The following is a 17103-nucleotide window of genomic DNA, read 5'->3' as shown; positions in this document are numbered from 1 at the left end:
AACAAGTGCTGGCAAGGATGTGGAGAAATCAGAACCCTCATACACTGCTGGCATGAATGTAAAATCATGCCACCACTTTGGAAAACGGTCTGGCAGTTTTTAAAATGGTTAAGGATAGAGATCCTGTATGGCCCAACAATTCCACTCCTAGGTTTATTCCCAAGAAAAATGAAAACATATGCCGACACAAATACTTATACACTGATGTTCACAACAGCCTTATTCATAATAGGCAAACAAACTAAATATCCATCAATTGAAGAGTGGATAAATAAAATCTAGTATATCTATACAACAGAATATTAATTGGCAATAAAAATAAAGTATTGATACAGGCTGCAAAATCAGCAGCAGTGATTCTGAATCAACCCCCACCTCTCCTTTCAGCACCATAAAGCTTTGTTCAGAGACATCCGTGGTCACGTGAACTTTTCTCTTTTTTTAATGGAGGAGTTTATTTCAGGATCAGGAACGTTTTGGGGGGACTGGTGAGTGCGTGGAGTAGAAGGGACACCATGGCAGATGCCCCTTCCTGGGTGCCTGGACTGGGTTTGTGCTCTTGGTGTTGAGAGTGAGGGCAGGAGCGGAGGAATAGAAGTTTCTGGAGCAATGTGGAAAATGTCTGAGCCATGGGGTTATAGTCAGAGGTCACCTAACCTTTGAGGACAAAGTCTTGGAGGTCAGACTGGGGCCCAAGGGGAGTTCTGCTTGGTCCAGGTGACAAAGTGTGGCTTAGAACTGATGGACCCCATCAGTCATAGAACTGATGGACCCCATCAGTCTTTCCCATCACTGTTATGGGAAGACAGGCCATTTTCTGCAGAGGTCTGTGTCCTTGGCAATGGGACATGGGGATGCACTGTGTCTTCATAGTTTGGGTATAATTTAGGTATAAGAAGGGCTTGCCTATTACTTTGTGGTCATAGGCTGGTGACCCGTGAGCCATATCTACATCAAATTTTATTTTTAAAAAGACCACTTTCCTTCCCAGCAGTCAAGAAATATTTGTAAAAAATGATTACATATTGGGCCATAGAGGAAAATCTCAATAAATACCAAAAGGCAAAAAGTGTACAGAAGTCCTAAAACCTCAGTGCAATAAATGTGCAAGTTAATAACTTGTTTAATTTTTAAAATGCAAATCATACCTCAACCCTAAAAATCTACCCACTGGAAACTGAAAATAAAAACACTCTCCTAGATAAATGTTGTGTGACAGAAGAAATGGAAACTGCAATTAACATAGACAGGAATGATGAGAAAACTGCCCAGCCAAACTCCCAGGACTTGGCCACCATCTGCTCTATCACCAAGCAAGAAGGAATGAATAGAAATGAGATGTCTTCAAAGAAGAGAAATAAGACGTGAGGACTGTGTTTTGGGCATGCACAAGGATAAAAACAAAAGTAAATGAGTTAGAAGAGAAAAAAAAATATCGAGTCTTGATAAATAAAATGAAGGCCTATTCTGTGATGAGACTCATCCTTGCAGGCCAGGGGCCAAGGACTGGCATCCTCCTCCCAGCTGTGGGCCTCCAGTTGGGCCTCTCAGAGCCCCATCCCTTCCTGCATCTGCCCCAGGCCAGCTGGGGTCATTGAGGTTGAGCGTAAATCAGAACACCCTGGACTGGGACCTGTAGGAGAGATGCCAAGGGCACAGGCGATGGAAGACCCGGCTGTGAGCCACGTTGTGAAGAAGTCCTGGGTACCAATGTATCCCCCTTTCTAAGTCAGCCTAATTAATTAAATTCGTCCTGTCTAATTTAACTGCCTAGTAACTCTGGATAACCAGACTGGATCCTTTGTTCTTTGTAGATGTCACCTCCTGATCTCTGTTCTCTCCAATCTGAGGGCACAGAATGAAGGAAGAGAGTGGCTCCACAGGCCCTGGCAGCCCGTGACATCCCTCCTCCATCCTCCATCCTCCCCCCTGCCCACCTCCAGCCAAGCCTAGGTGGCTCTGGCCAAAGAAAAATTTCTGTCCTGGCAGAACGCCTCCTGGGGGCAGGTGGGTGTTTTCGAAACAGCATTCCCTGCTGAGCCCCAGGGGAATTTATTTTGCAGATTCATGAGCAAAATAAATGTCACTGTTAAGCCACTAAGTTTGGGGATGGTTTGCCACACAACCATAGTGACTGGGAAGAGTGCATTGATGTCGAAATTGAAGATGGGTAAGTCTGAATCTCCTGCTGTGCGAAGATGTAAGTGCCTTGGACTGACGTATTTATGCTTCAGTAAAAAAAGTTGTTGTTGGGATAACCCCTGAGACAATGTACATAAAGTGGCTGGCGATGCGCCTGGCACACAGCACGTACTCAAGCAGTAAACAGGAGCGGCCATCACTATCATCACCCGCTCCTCTCCCAGTACAGGTAAGTGTTCAGCAAACGGTATTATGTGGGAGGTAGCTGCCCCGTCGCTGGAACCACAGAAAAGACACCAAGGGTTTTCTGTGGCCACTCACTAGTCCCCACACTGACGTGCCTTGCTTTTTCTTTCATTCATGGACCTCTTTCTATTAAAGGTTTGTCTTTGCAAACTGGTCTCCAGCCAGCTTCCGGGTTTAAAAATAAGCTCTGGGTGAAGCTGAGGCCGGGTGCGCGCTTTGGCGGTGCGCTAGGGCAGGGGAGCAGCGCAGCAGGGCCGGCGCCGCGGGGTGGCGGAAGGTCGCGGTGGCTGGGGCGCAGGGGCACGCGGGGGCGGCGGAGGGCCTGAGGGCGCGGGGGGCGCAGGGGTGGCGGAGGGCCTGGGGGCGCGGGCGTCTCCCCGTCGGGCCGCAGGTACCGCCCTCCCTGGCAGGTCACCGTGACCTCGGCGCCGCGCTCGCCCAGACTTGCGCTTTCCGCTCTCTCCGCGGGGCGTTTCCCGGGACGGGAAATGTCGGCGAGGTCAGCGCGGGCCACACGCTGCCTTGACTGTGGGCGGCCTCAAGTGCCACAGAAAGGGCGACTGAGCGAGCGGCGGGGTTCAGGGTGTCCCCAGGCGTTCTGCACCTCCACCCCCCACCCCGTCACGAAGCCGCGAGCTGGGTGAGAGGAGGCGTCTTAGTGCCCTTGACTCGCATCGACAGTTCTGCTAAAGTGAGGTCTGTGCGCAGGTGAAAGTCCCTGGGCGCCGGGGGCCAGGCTGGACCCCGCCTCCCCTCCAGGAGCCCCAGTATGTCGAGAGGCAGGCGAGCACAGACGTGGTTCCAAGATAAAGCTACAAGCTCAGCCTGCAGGAGAGTCCAGGTTGGGGTCCGCATGGATCTCCTGGGGAAGGTCGTCCAGGAGCCTGATATGAAGGGGTGTGAAAGGATTGGTATGACCGCACCCATCCAAGCCGGCAGCGAGGCCCCATGGCAGGAACAGGACGGAAAGGCCCCGGACAGCAAAGATCCTGGGGAGAGGACTCGGGAGGATGCTCAGTTTGGTTAGAGTTTAAGGTAGAGAATGTTGGATGGGCAAGGTTAACCCGCATCGGCCATTCAGACCTTAGCTCAAATGAGCACCCCATCAGCCAGCCAGGAATATTTGATAGAGAAGAAGGAAGGCAGGGGTGTAGATCCTGAGAGACTGAAAGGATGAACAGACTGGGGCCATCTCAGAGCAAAGCAAGGTCTCAAATTGTCCAAAAGACTGTCAGGGTGTATTTGTCAGAAGAGGTCACCCTATGCTGCTGCAACAAACAGCCCCAGATCTTAGAGTCTGAGCAAAGGTTTATTTGCCTTCTGTACATTTATTTCTCACACACAGTACACTTCAGATCTGGGCAACTCTCAGGGATGCGATTTACCAAGTGGCAGGTGGCCCTCCGAGCTGCACCCACCCTGTGGCTCTGTCTCCCCTCAAGAACTCCTATCTGGTCAATGTGTATGGAAGAGGGAGAGGGCCTGGAGAATCATGCCTCGCCCTGGATGTCACAGACAGCATTCCACTCACAGTGCACAGCCACCACCAGTCACATGACCCTTGACTGTGAGGGGCTTAGCAGTGTCACCTCCCAAGAAACTGGAAGCAGAGGGAGACCAGACGTTCGGCAACAGAAGTCTCCATCCAAAGGGCCTGAGCCCCAAGGACCAACTCTGCCTACACTCTGCTTTGGCAGGAGGTTGGCTCGTTCCCCAGGCCCTGCCCGAGTCACCTGTCAACGACATAAATGCACAGCCTTCTGACTGGCTTGTTAAACGTCACATTAGCAAAGTTTTGGGTAAAATGACTAGAGTTAGCTGAATCCACTCTCACACGGACCACCCCTCTCCTCTCCAGGTGAGGTCCCTGCTGGAAACATAAGCACTAGGACGGTGAGCAGAGAATTTAGCAGGGGAATACACTGCCCTGTCTGCCCAACTTACTCTTCCCTCTTGCCCTCACAGGAGTGGGCATATGACCCTGGGCTGGCCAAGCTCTGCCTCCCTAGCACAGGGGTCCATCTGGGCTGGGCGTACAAGCAAGGGGACCAATCAGAGTGGCCTCAAGGACTTGAGTTCTCTGCTGTGAGGCTCTAGCTTGTCTAAATGGAGCTGTTGATGGCCAGCTTGACAATCTGACCATGTGAGGGAGCTGGCTGCAGGAAGAAGCGAAAGGGGGATGGGGGACAGAATAGAATTATGTACAGAGAGGTTGACATGTTGACTATGGATGCAATGTGAGCTCCTGGATCCAACTATGCCTGAAGCTAGTAATCCTGTTACACAGCCAATAAATTTCCTCTTTCTGTTTAAGCTAATTTGAACTGTATCTTCAAGCAATTACAAAAAAAAAAAAAAAAGTTCCTGAGTAATACAATTACTAAATGGCCTTTGGTCCCACACCCTAACACAGAATTCTTCTTAGCTGGGCTGTACTGCTAATATCCCTCCTCCAGCTGAAGCTAGGGTTCTAGGGCCCTCCGTTTCCTTAAGGCCAAGCTGTTAGTGAAAGAAAAGCAAGTTACCTGGCCTGGATGTGGGAGCGGGAAAGACCCAGGCCTTTCTACTGGGGCTGTGTTTATCCCTGGGACATTCCTCTCACACCCAATCTTCCCTTTTCTCTTCAGTCTCATGTCCTGTGGTTCCAGGGGTCAGGACCTGATGGAAGTAGGGTGCCCCCAGGACTTCTAGAGAGCCCCAGCTCCTCAGATATAGGGGGCACAGGGGCCAGCTGAGCAAGCCTTCTCTGTTCCCCCAGGGGAAGCATCTGGGGACCAATACCCCACTGCAAGGTCAGGGGCTGGTGAGGGACAGGGTTTGGGGAACAGAGACCCTTTCCAGTGAGCTTGGGTGGAGATCACAGCCATCCACATGAGGGCTCGTGGGCTCAGAACACGCACAGCTTCTGTCTCTCAGGCTCTGTTCAGGGCCTTCGGGATCCCACTCCTCTGACCCGTTCTTTACACATCTGCCATTTGCACAAGGTCTCTGCTGTCTGGTGGACTGTCCTGGCTGCCTCAGGCCTGCAGTCTCAGCCCCCAGCCCTTACAGACTGTGGGTTCAAAGGTCCAACCATGGAGCCCAAGGTCTAGGAGGTAGAGTTGACAAATACAGGACACCCATGCAACATTGGGGCCATGCTGATACTAAAAATGTATTCATTGTTTATTTCAAATTCAAATATAACTGGACAGCTTGTATTTTTATTTGCTAAATGTGGCAACAGTAGTGGGAGGAAGCACCAGCAGGGAGCAGGGCTGACATAGAAAAAGGACCCCAGGCTTGCCTCCTGCCAGTTCTGTTTCCTGGGCTGCACCCCATCCCACAGATATTCGGGCTGTAAAGCAAGGGGAGCTTCCCTTACAAGGGGAGCTGGAGATGGTTGCAGAGGCACCCAGAGCAAACCCCAGCATGAAGGCAGATAGCTGCCCCACCCACATTCCCCACCTGGGTCGCCTGCCAAGCCCCTCTGACCAGCAGATCCTCTCCGTGCATGAAGTCGCTCTGGGCAATTATGGTGTAAAATCTTGCAGCAGCTCTGGGGGCCGTTAAACGGTTGGGTGTATCTCTCATCTGGCCCAGTGACTGTCTTTCCATGGAAAGATAATAAACATTCACTGCCTCTCACCCTTGCCCACACTCAATGTCAGGTCCCAGGGGAACACCAGTACACCATGGATGGCTGGGAACCAGGGCTGGTGCCCACACGTCTGGCTGAGCTGGGGGGGGCAGCCTGCACCCTGCAGCCCCCACACCGCCCCCCTCCATGGTTGCTTAACCCCCCGGGAGACCGGCCTGCAGCAGGCTTACATCTGTGGTCCCTGCAGCCCGGGTGGACCTGAGCTGCGGGAGGGTCGCATCTGGATATCTAGTTCCATCGCTGGCCGCAGAGCCCTGCAAGAAAGTGCCCATCAGAAAGGGCTCCGTGGGCACTTTCGCACATGGGCATCATTGTCACCTGGCGTGGAATAAAGGGGCTCCACAGCCACGTGGAGCTCACAGCAACCGTGGACAAAGTCTCTCTGAACAGCCTCTTGGGTCCCCCCATCCTCCCCCCACCCCCGCCACACATACACAGGGCTCACCTGGGTGAACTGACACTGCCCTCACCTTCAACTCCTCCCACCCACTGCGGTGGGCAGGGCCACCAGGCCTCTCATCCCCACGTGATTAGGAAGAAGCACCTCCACCCTGAGCACCTCCTGCCACACGAGGTGATCTGGCTGTGCTTTGATCATTGTCACCACCACCCACATTTAGAAGAAACAGGGCTTGCTCGGAGGGGCAGCGAGTGCCACATGTGGCCACGTGGGCACCTGTCTTTGGAGGTGTGGCCTCGAGTTCCTCCTACCTGCACCCCCCCAAACACTTGGCCCCCTAGGAAATCCCGAGTCTGGGGTAGCGCTCCCAGGCCTGCCCCATGGGCAGGGGCAAACCTTCCTGCCCTCAGGTCCAAAGCACAAGTGCACCTGACTGTGTGGAGCGCAGGTGCCCGGGGACTGGGTGCAGGACTGTGGGGCCCCACACACACAACTCCTTCCTTTTCAGTGTTTGCCAAGCATCGATTGTGACCCACTAATGTGTGGACATCGCTCAGTGGGAGGTGGCCAGCGGAAAATGGATTGGATCACACATCAAGTACATCGCGTGAGTTGATGTTGTTTCCTAAAATTTGCATCAGTTACAGATACACATTTATGTATGTTTACGTGCATCTATACAGAAAATGTGCGTGTATCACAGGTAGGGTGAATGTGGGGCACGTACAGAGAGTGTTTCTTATGAAAATTGTATCCATTATAGATAAATGTTTGTATTTTGCATACACATGTACACACATTATACACACATGCATATATACATGTGTACACTCGTGTGTGTATGGGGTTGCTATGTGAATTGTATTATCTCCTGTGAGTCACAGCCAAGAAAGTTTGAGAAACTCTCTTTTATTCTGTTTACCTAAAGAGAAAGAAAAACTAACAAGCCAAAGATCCCTTGGCTTTTCAGGAAACAAGCACCAGATGTTTTTAGCGCAGGCTCTGAAGGTTGAGGAGTGGTGTGGCTGGCCGCCACAGGCACTGGAGGGCGTGTTGACATTGCCCGTGGATGTCCAGGAAAGCGCTTGGACTTAGGAGGCAGGAAACCTCGGCTCCAAGACCACGGCCAATACCCCCAGCTTCCCGGATCTTCCACGTTCCTCACCTGCCTTACCTGTACACATGAAGGTCCTTATGTGTGGCCCTAAGGAGACCCTCCTTCCTTCTCATTCTCACCAGCAGAGGTTTTTAACTTGCAAAGAAAACCCAAGTCATCCCCAACGTCCCTTACAGTGACAAAGGCCTCTTAAAACCAACCTCACCCTTCTAGCGTGCAACTCACAAAGGAAAAAGACATAGACAAACACTTAAAACAAGCAACAACAACACACGCCGAACCCATCCCCTCCCTCAGCCAGAGTGTGTAAGATACACACAGGAAGGAAGTGGCCGGGTGATTCAAAGAGGCCGAGCTGTGATGTCTCAGGAAAGGAATATTTTCCAACCGGCCTGCCCTGTCTGTGGTTGGGAACAAGGTTTCAGATGTAGCCTTGGCCAGTGCCCCCTCCTGGACCCCCACCGGCACTGCAGACACAACAGCGAGAGTGGATGGGTGCAGGAAGGTGCCCAGCGGGCCCGAGCAAACTTGCTCCCGCTGGTCCTCGGGCCAGCACTGTGGTGCAGGGCCGGCAGGCAGGCCTGGGCAGCTGCACAGTCTGCAGGGCCGAGGGAAGACCTCCAAGAAGCCTGTTTCTCCATGTGCTCCCAGCCGCTGACTCACCCACAAACCTGTTTTTGATTTCTTGTCATAACGAGCTTCAGGCCCTGGCAGATCCAGCCCTATGGAGGGTGTCACTCCCTAGCAGAATCCCTTCCACACCCCTGCAACCCAGGAGGACCCGGCTCTGAGCTCGTCCTGCCCGTGCCACCCCACAGGTCCAGGCTCAGTGGGTGGCCAGCACCCTGATTTGTCTGTGCTGTTTGTTCTCTGCCTTTCCTCTCTGTCCTCCATCTAAGAGCCCAACCCCATCCCCAGAGCTCAAGGCCACCTCCTCTCCCTTGCTGAGACTGACCTGGCATTTTACCATGTCAGCAGCCGTGTGTCTAGCTGTGTGAGCCTGAGCAAGTTGATGAACTCTCTGAGCCACATTCCCCATCTGTAGGATGGGGATAATCAAGTTGCCAACTGAGGCAAGGTCATGGCTGCAAGGCACTGAGCCTGTGCATGGTACCCCTGGCTCCGTGAATGTCAGCACCAGCGGTCATGATGATAACTGGCCTTCCATCCTCCGACAGACATAATCTCTGCAGTAGGACTTATTGGTCCTGGCTCCATCTTCCCTTAGTGCCTATAGAATCTTCCCTGCATACAGCCTGTGCTCAGAAAAGAAAGGTGAGGGGATGTGTCTCCTAGCTGTCTGGGGACCATGCACGGTGGAGGGCAGCTAAGACCCAGAGGGTGGCAAACAGCACCCCCTGCGGGAGGGGCAGGAGCAGCTGGGGTGGCCACACCTTGGCTGCCGGGGACTGGCCTGGGGCCAATGTCCACGGCCCAGCGCCCAAGACATTGGTCAGTGTTGGCCCTGCTCCAACCAGGCAGGGTCCGGGCTATGTCCAGACCAAGGGCTTGGGAAGACCTTGCAGGCTGAGTGCCCAGTGTGGGTGTGTCTTTGAGTTGACGTTTCCTGGGGCCCTTGAAGGCTCTAGAATCCAAGCCCCCAGGCTGGCTGGGCACCCCCACCCCTGACCGTCGGCAGGAAGAAACCAAGCACACTCACCCACGGAGGCCAGAGCTGACCAGGGCACTGGGCTGTCACAGCCCCAGTGCCTGTGGGGCGGCCGACGATGGGCAGAGGAGGCTGGATGCTCCTCTTCCTCCTCCAGAGGCCGGTGAAGTAAGGAGGACAAAAGGCCGCATTCCAGGGCCCCTCATGTGCTCAGGCAGAGGGAGACCCCGAGAGGACAGCAGTCTCGGCCTGGAGTGGGGTGACTGGGCCTCCCGTGTGTTCTAAGGAGACGGGTGGCCGGACGAGTTGGTTCAGGGAGAGGAGGGGCTGGGCCCTGTCTCATGTCGTGGAGGCACTGAGGACAAGAAGCCAGGCCACCACCAGCAGAGGCCAGACGCCCCTGTGGGCCTGTCTCCTGCTTCTGCACATCCTGATGAAGTTGGGAAAGGTGAAGGTGGGGTGGTCCGTGCAGTTCATTTGAATATCTTTACTGGTGTTGAGGGCACAGTTGCTGAGGTCACTTAGATTTTCCAGGCGGAGGCTCATGTTCCTCAAGTTAAAACAAACACGTTGTTCTTGAGAATTTCAGGACAGAGAATTGTTGAGGGTTTCTGGCTCTTCCCAAACAAATGGGCTATTCTCAGGCTTGTGAAATAGAGAGGCCTGCAGGACAAAGGCCAAGAGGGTGCCAGGCCCTGCGCAGACCAACAAGGCTGGCCTTGGATGGATTGGCCCAGCACCAGGGCCCAAGAGGGGCACCTTTCAAAGAAGGGTTATGGAGGGGAATCTCAGTGGGGTGAACCCAAGGGATCATGTTTCCCTTATGATCAAAAGCAAGGACCTGGTCACCCCACCTAGGCGTGGAGCCATAGCACGGGGCCTGAAAGCCAGAGCCAGCTGGGGCTTGCCTGGCCATCCCATCGAGGGGCTTCTCGGCCTCCGTGCTGCTGGACATCACACAGGATCCCCTGATCCACTAGCTCTCTACTATCCCCTGCAATCTCCTCTCTCCTCAGGCCTCCTTCCTCCCCAGCTCCTGCCTGAGAAAAGAGACAGCAGAGAGAAATTCTGAGACCTCTGCCTGCCAGCCCTGTGCTCAGAACCTTCTCTCCTGTCCCACCTGGGGTACAGCCCAACCTCCATTGGTGCACCCAGGATGCAGTTGCAGATTTACCAGATTTACCCTTCCTCCCCAAACTACCAACACAACCACACAAGCTCAGTGAACAACAGGACGTTGGGCGAGGAAGGACGGTGGTCCCTGGGAGATGGGAAATGGATGGGGTGAGCCCTGATCCCTGCCTGAGAGGTTTATGGGCTGCAGAGCACACCGGGGGCTTCCTGGATGAATGCAGAGGGCTCCCCAAGTTCAGGAGATGGAGCTGGACATCCAGGGAGATAAAGGAAGCTAGAGCTTTAGGAGAGAGGACCTAAATAGAGACCACTGCCAAGAGAGAGCCCTGGCGATCTGCAGAGTACTCACACGTGCCTGTGAAGAGTGCTGTAAGTGGGGAGAGACCAGTACCCTGTGCCCACTTGGGGTTCCACCGGCCAGACTGGAACCTCAGATTCACTGGGTATCGGGAAAGAGTGCTCAGGGGTTAACCCAGACTCTTAGATCTAGACTGAACACAGCTCCAAACTCACCTGACAAGTCACAAAAGTAAGACCATAGAAGATCAAACAACTTCTAAGTAACTTTATTGCATCTCAGAAAAAAGTTCAAGAATATTTCTCAGAATACAAAAATATCAAGCCTACAACCTGGTAAAATCTACAACACCTGGCATCCAAATAAAACGGACTTGCCAAAAAAAAATTTAAAGATTAAAAAAAAATTTTTTAACTAAGGGGAAAAAATTAAAAACAAACAAACAAAAAATAGAATGACCTTGCCTACGAAGAAGCAAGAAAACACATCCCTAAGGAAGAGCGCTGGGCCTGGTCAGCTGGCCAGCACAGAGCGTCTTCTGTGGGCCAAAGGCCGGGCCTGCCTGGGCAGCAGCGATGAGGGAGCAGAGGGCAGGAGGGTCCCCTCTCCTAGCACAGGAGCTCCTCTAAATGCTGGAGGATGACGAGGGGGGCGGGGTAGGGAAGAGGTCATCAAATACACAAAAGAACCAGGAAAAAAGTCTGGTTCCACATCCCCCTCCAGTAATACTACATGAAAGCGTTTTTATACTTGCTCTAATTTCTATTTTTCCTCTTTATTGTGAATATACATCCAGAAAAAATGTTTAAAATATGTGTTCAACTAAGCAAATTATTGCCAAGCAAACCCCTGTGTCACCACCAAATGCATCCCAGTGGTACCTCCTCGCTCCCTGCCCCCTGCCTGGATTTCTGCCCCCAGGCATTTGCAGGAAGCCCTTCCTGAAATGGTTTTGTAGTTGACCAGGCGTCCTTGCGTCCAGTGATGATAGTGAGAGCTGCGTGTCTCTGTAACGTCTATCAATGGAATCAAGCAGTGTATGCACAGCTTTAGATCAACCTTCTTTCTCTCAGTATTATGTACTTAGATTTAACACTGTTGCTGGATGCATCTGTAGTTCATTCTATTCCTGCTATATAGAAGTCAGTGTATGAAGATGCTTTCTTTTTTAGTCCATTACTCTGTGGATGGACATTTACATTGTTTCCATTTGGGGACTGCTTTAACAAAAATACATAGACTGAGTGGCTAAAACAACAAACATTTATTTTGCACAGTTCTGGAGGGGGGAAGTCCAAGATGAGGGAGACTGCATGGTCGGGGTCGGGTTCTGGTGAAAGCCATCTAGACATCTTCATGACTTAAAGATGGCTGTCTTCCCGTGTGATCTCACATGGCAGAGAGAGAGAGAAACTCTGGTGTCTCTTGTATAAGGTCACTAATCCCACATGTGGGCCCCACCGTCATGACCTCCCAAAGGCCCCACTTCCAAATACCATCACATTGGGGATTCAGTTTCAACGTATGGATCTGGGGGATACATTCAGTCCATGGCAGAGGCTATGATCAACATATTGCTAAGAACATACTTGTGTATGTCTTTGGCTGCAACACACACACATGCTAGTAAGTAAGTAGCTCCTAGAGGAACTGCAGGCTCGTGGGTGTGCAAATCTTCAGCTTAGAACACACTGGCACACCATTCTCCAAAGTGATTACAGCACCAGCAGTGTTAAGAGTTCCTGTGATTTCACACCCTTACCAACCCCTGCTGTTGCCAGTCTTGTTGTGTGGAGCTAGTTCGTTGTGATTTTAACTTGCATGGTTAAAGCACATGTGTATGTTTATTGTCCATTTGCATGCCCTCTCTTTGGAAATACCTGCCCATTTTTCCATTTTACTCACTGTTCTATATTTTTCTGATTTTTCGATGTACTTTTTTTTTTTTTTTTTGGCTGTGTTGGGTCTTCGTTTCTGTGCGAGGGCTCTCTCTAGTTGTGGCAAGCGGGAGCCACTCTTCATCGCGGTGTGCGGGCCTCTCACTATCACGGCCTCTCTTGTTGCGGAGCACAGGCTCCAGACGCGCAGGCTCAGTAGTTGTGGCTCACGGGCCTAGCTGCTCCGCGGCATGTGGGATCTTCCCAGACCAGGGCTCGAACCCGTGTCCCCTGCATTGGCAGGCAGATTCTCAACCACTGCGCCACCAGGGAAGCCCCAGATGTACTTTACATATTCTGGATATGAGCCCCTTGCTGGTTACATGTGTTGCAAATACCTTCTTCCACTCTGTGACTTTATGTTTCTCTCTTTTAATGGTATCATTGATAAAGAAAAGTTACTTAATTTAAATGAATCAAAGCCATCAAACATTTTCTTTATCATTAGTGTCTTTTGAATCTTGCTTAAAAGACCTTTCTCTAGGCCAAGATCATGAAGTTATTCTTCTATATTTTCTTCTACAGCTATATTATTTGCTTTTCATCTTTCTTTTTTATTGTTAAAATATATATAACATGGTATTTACCATATTAAGTTCATTCACACTATTCTGCAACCATCAGCACCACTCATTTCCAGAATTTTTCATATTCTCAAACTGAAACTCTGTACCCATAAATTAATAATTCCCCATCCCCTCTCCTCCCAGCCCCTGGTAGAAGCCATTCTCCTTTCTGTCTCTATGAATTTGACTACTCTAAGTACCTCATGTAAGTGCAATCATACTATACTTGTCCTTTTGCATCTGTCTTATTTCACATAGCATCATGTCCTCAAGGTTCATTCATGTTATAGCATGTGTTAGAATTTCCTTCCTTTTTTAAGGACTTTTTCATCTTTTCAAGCCTATACTTTTATGCACTTGGATTTTTCTCTCCTCAGTATATACTGAAAAGACTGTCCTTTCTCCATTGCTCCTGCAGGGCCAGCTTTTGTCATAAGTCAAATGAGCTTATGTGCCTGGGCCTGTTTCTGGGCTCTTTATTTTGATCCATTGGTTTATTTTATATTTTTGAGCCAATAATCAGGCCGAATTCATGGGCTTGCCACCAATGCAGCTGCTCAGGGCCCCATACTCAGAAGAGCCCAGCACTTGATTTAATATTCGCCTACTAATGTCTTGGAATTCTTGAAAGGCCTCACATTTTCATTTTACACTGGGTCCTGCAAATTACACAGCCAGTCTTGCCAGTAACACATTGTATTATTTTAGTTTTATAGTAAATTTGAAAACTTCCCACTTTCCTCCAATACTTCTTTAAGACTATCTTGGCTATTTTTGGTCCTTGCCATTTCCATATGAAATTTAGAATCAGCTTCTCAAGTTCCACCAAAAAAACCAAAAACTGCTGCTTTTGTGATTAAGGTTACATTAAATCTATAGATCAGTTTATGGAGAATTGAAAATACTGAGACTTCCGATCCAAAAACATACTTAATTCCTCCAAATACTTAGATCTCTTAACATCTAAAAAAGATTTTTACATTTTCATCCCTATGCATGTTGTACAAATATCCAAGGAAGCTGACTTTCTTAAACTGTGGTAAAAACATGTAACATAATATTTACTATCTTAACATTTTTAAGCATATAGTATTATTAACTCTGCCCACATTATTGTACAAGGGTCTCTAGGACTTTCTCATCTTGCAATTCTATACAGCTCCTCACTTCCCCCTCCCACTAACCCCTGGAAATCAGTGTTCTACCTTCTGCTTGCAAGTTTACTATTTTAGATCCCTTATATTGATACAAGTAGAATGATACTGTATTTGTCTTTCTGTGACTGGCTTATTTCACTTGGCATAATGTCCTCAAGATTCCTCCATGTTGTAGCATGTGTCAGAATTTCCTTCCTTTTTAAGACCGAAAAATATTCTATTATATGTATAGACCACGTTTTCTTTACCCACTCCTGTTGACTTTTTTTTTTTTAATAGATCTTTATTGGAGTATAATTGCTTCACAATACTGTGTTAGTTCCAACACTTGGATATTGTGAATAATGTTGCAGTGAACATAGATGCACAAATATCTCTTTGAGATCCTGTTTTCAATTCTTTTGGATGTACATCCAGAAGTGAGATTGTTGGAGTATATGGTAATTCTATCTTTAATTTTTTGAGGAACTGCCATACTGTTTTCCATAGAGGCTGCAGTCAAACAAATTAGATTGAATTATTAGAGGAAGTATCATTAACTATGAAAAAGTGATGACTATCTCGTTTTGGATTTAAAAGCTTTTATCATGGGGACTTCCCTGGTGGTCCAGTGGTTAAGACTTCACCTTCCAGTGCAGGGGGTATGGGTTCGATCCCTGGTCGGGGAGTTAAGATCCCACATGCCTCACAGCCAAAAAAAACAAAACATAGAACAGAAGCAATGTTGTAACAAATTCAGTAAAAACTTTAAAAATGGTCCACATCAAAAAAATCTTTAAAAAGAAAGTTTATATCAGAGGCAAACCAAGAGAACCACAATAGTTTAAGATATTCCAATAGCCATTTTAAATTGTTCACTAGAGTGTTTCTGCTGCCAGAGCAGAAAAATCTGCCAGTCTAGTAGAGTTTGCCAGAAGTTGATACAACAAAAATAACATTCAAGGATACAAATGATCAGGTAAGACTTAAAATAGACTTATAAACTGGATCGGTATTACACCATTAAGATGTATGTACACACATATAAAGTTCTTGACCATCTCCATAAATCCAATTTCAGCTATTTTGGAACTTTAAAAACATACATCTACTATGTATTCAAAACAAGTAAAAAATAGGGACTTCCCTGGCAGTCCAGTGGTTAAGACTCCATGTTCCCAATGCAGGGGGGCATGGGTTCGATCCCTGGTCGGGGAAGATCCTGCATGCCTTGCAGTGTGGACTAAAAAAAAAAAAAAGTAAAAAATACTGAAAATGGTTATCTAGTCACACCAACACTTTACAATCTTTTCTTTTTTTTTAATTTATTTTTATTTTTGGCTGCGTTGGGTCTTCGTTGCTGCACGTGGGCTTCAGTAGTTGTGGTTCGCAGGCTCTAGAGCACCGGCTCGGTAGTTGTGGCACACAGACGGCTTAGTTGCTCCACAGCATGTGAGATCTTCCCGGACCAGGGCTTGAACCCGTGTTCCCTGCATTGGTAGGCAGATTCTAAGCCACTGCACCACCAAGGAAGCCCAACACTTTACAATCATTAAGGCTATTTTCACAGGCATAAACTATTCACCAAGAACATATGTAGAAATTGCCTTTAACTAAATATTATTCTATTTAGTATACTGCTCACTTTTTAAAAAACTACAACTGTTAAAAAATGTTGATGCATCTTAAATATTTGTGCTAAAAAAGTTACCAGAAACAAAATACTAAAAACATTTTTGACTTGGTAATGCATTATCCCATTTATCTTTGGCTAAATGTAAAATCAGTTTTTATTACCTGAGCACAACATTAATACAGAGAAAAGGGAAAGGGAACCCCCAGGATTCAAACTTTGCCAGACAATCTAACAAATAGAAGTTAAATGTACTCATTTTAAATGTTAGCTTTTACCTTTAACATAACTACTCAGTGCTTACTCAGCATATTATATTTGCAAATAAAATTGATTTTGGTAGTATTTTCTCACAAGTCATTAATTACACAAAGCTTATCTTGCTCCCATAAATAGTCAATCTTCTATCTTTCCCCTCAAATGCTCTTTCCAACTACTGGACCTTTAGCAGGTCAGTAAGATGAATGGCAAGATAGCAATGCTTTATGTGACCCACTAAGCAAGCAGTTAAGACACCCATAAAGAGAAGATGAGGAACTATGAATCTATGAAAATCTATGAAAAAGGCAGCTCTCACTAAAGCTACCAACCATTGAAATCTGGTATTATCCAATGACTAAAAAGTTCCTTTGGTTTTTAAGTAAAAATAAAAGACACATTTTTCATTTTCACTGAGAATTTTATTGAACAACGTATTTACCATTTTGTTCCACTACCTTGTGCCATTTTTCAGGCAACTCATAATTCCATCTTCCCAAAACTTTTTATCTTTTTGAGCAAAGAACTGTTCCAGGTGCCTTTTACAGTCTTCCAGGGAATTGAAATTTTTTTCTGTTAAGAGAATTTTGTAAAGACCAAAATAAATGGAAATCCGAAAGTGCAATGTCTGGTGAATACGGCGGATGAATCAGAACTTCCCAGCCAAGATATAACAGTTTTTGCCTGGTCATCAAAGAAACATGCGGTCTTGCGGTATCCTGATGGAAGACTATGCATTTTCTGTTCACTAATTCTGGACGCTTTTCATCAAGTGCTGCTTTCAGTTGGTCTAACTGGGAGCAGTACTTGTTGGAATTAATCGTTTTGTTTTCCAAAAGGAGCTCATAATAGAGGACTCCCTTCCAATTTCACCATATACACATCACCTTCTTTGGATGAAGACCGGCCTTTGTTGTGGTTGGTGGTGGTTCATTTCACTTGCCCCACGATCTCTTCTGTTCCACATTATTGTACAGTATCCACTTT

Source organism: Balaenoptera physalus, assembly GCF_965194825.1.
Source record: "Balaenoptera physalus genome assembly, chromosome: 2".
In the NCBI taxonomy this organism is placed as follows: domain Eukaryota; kingdom Metazoa; phylum Chordata; class Mammalia; order Artiodactyla; family Balaenopteridae; genus Balaenoptera; species Balaenoptera physalus.
Note: the sequence above shows the minus strand (reverse complement) of the source record.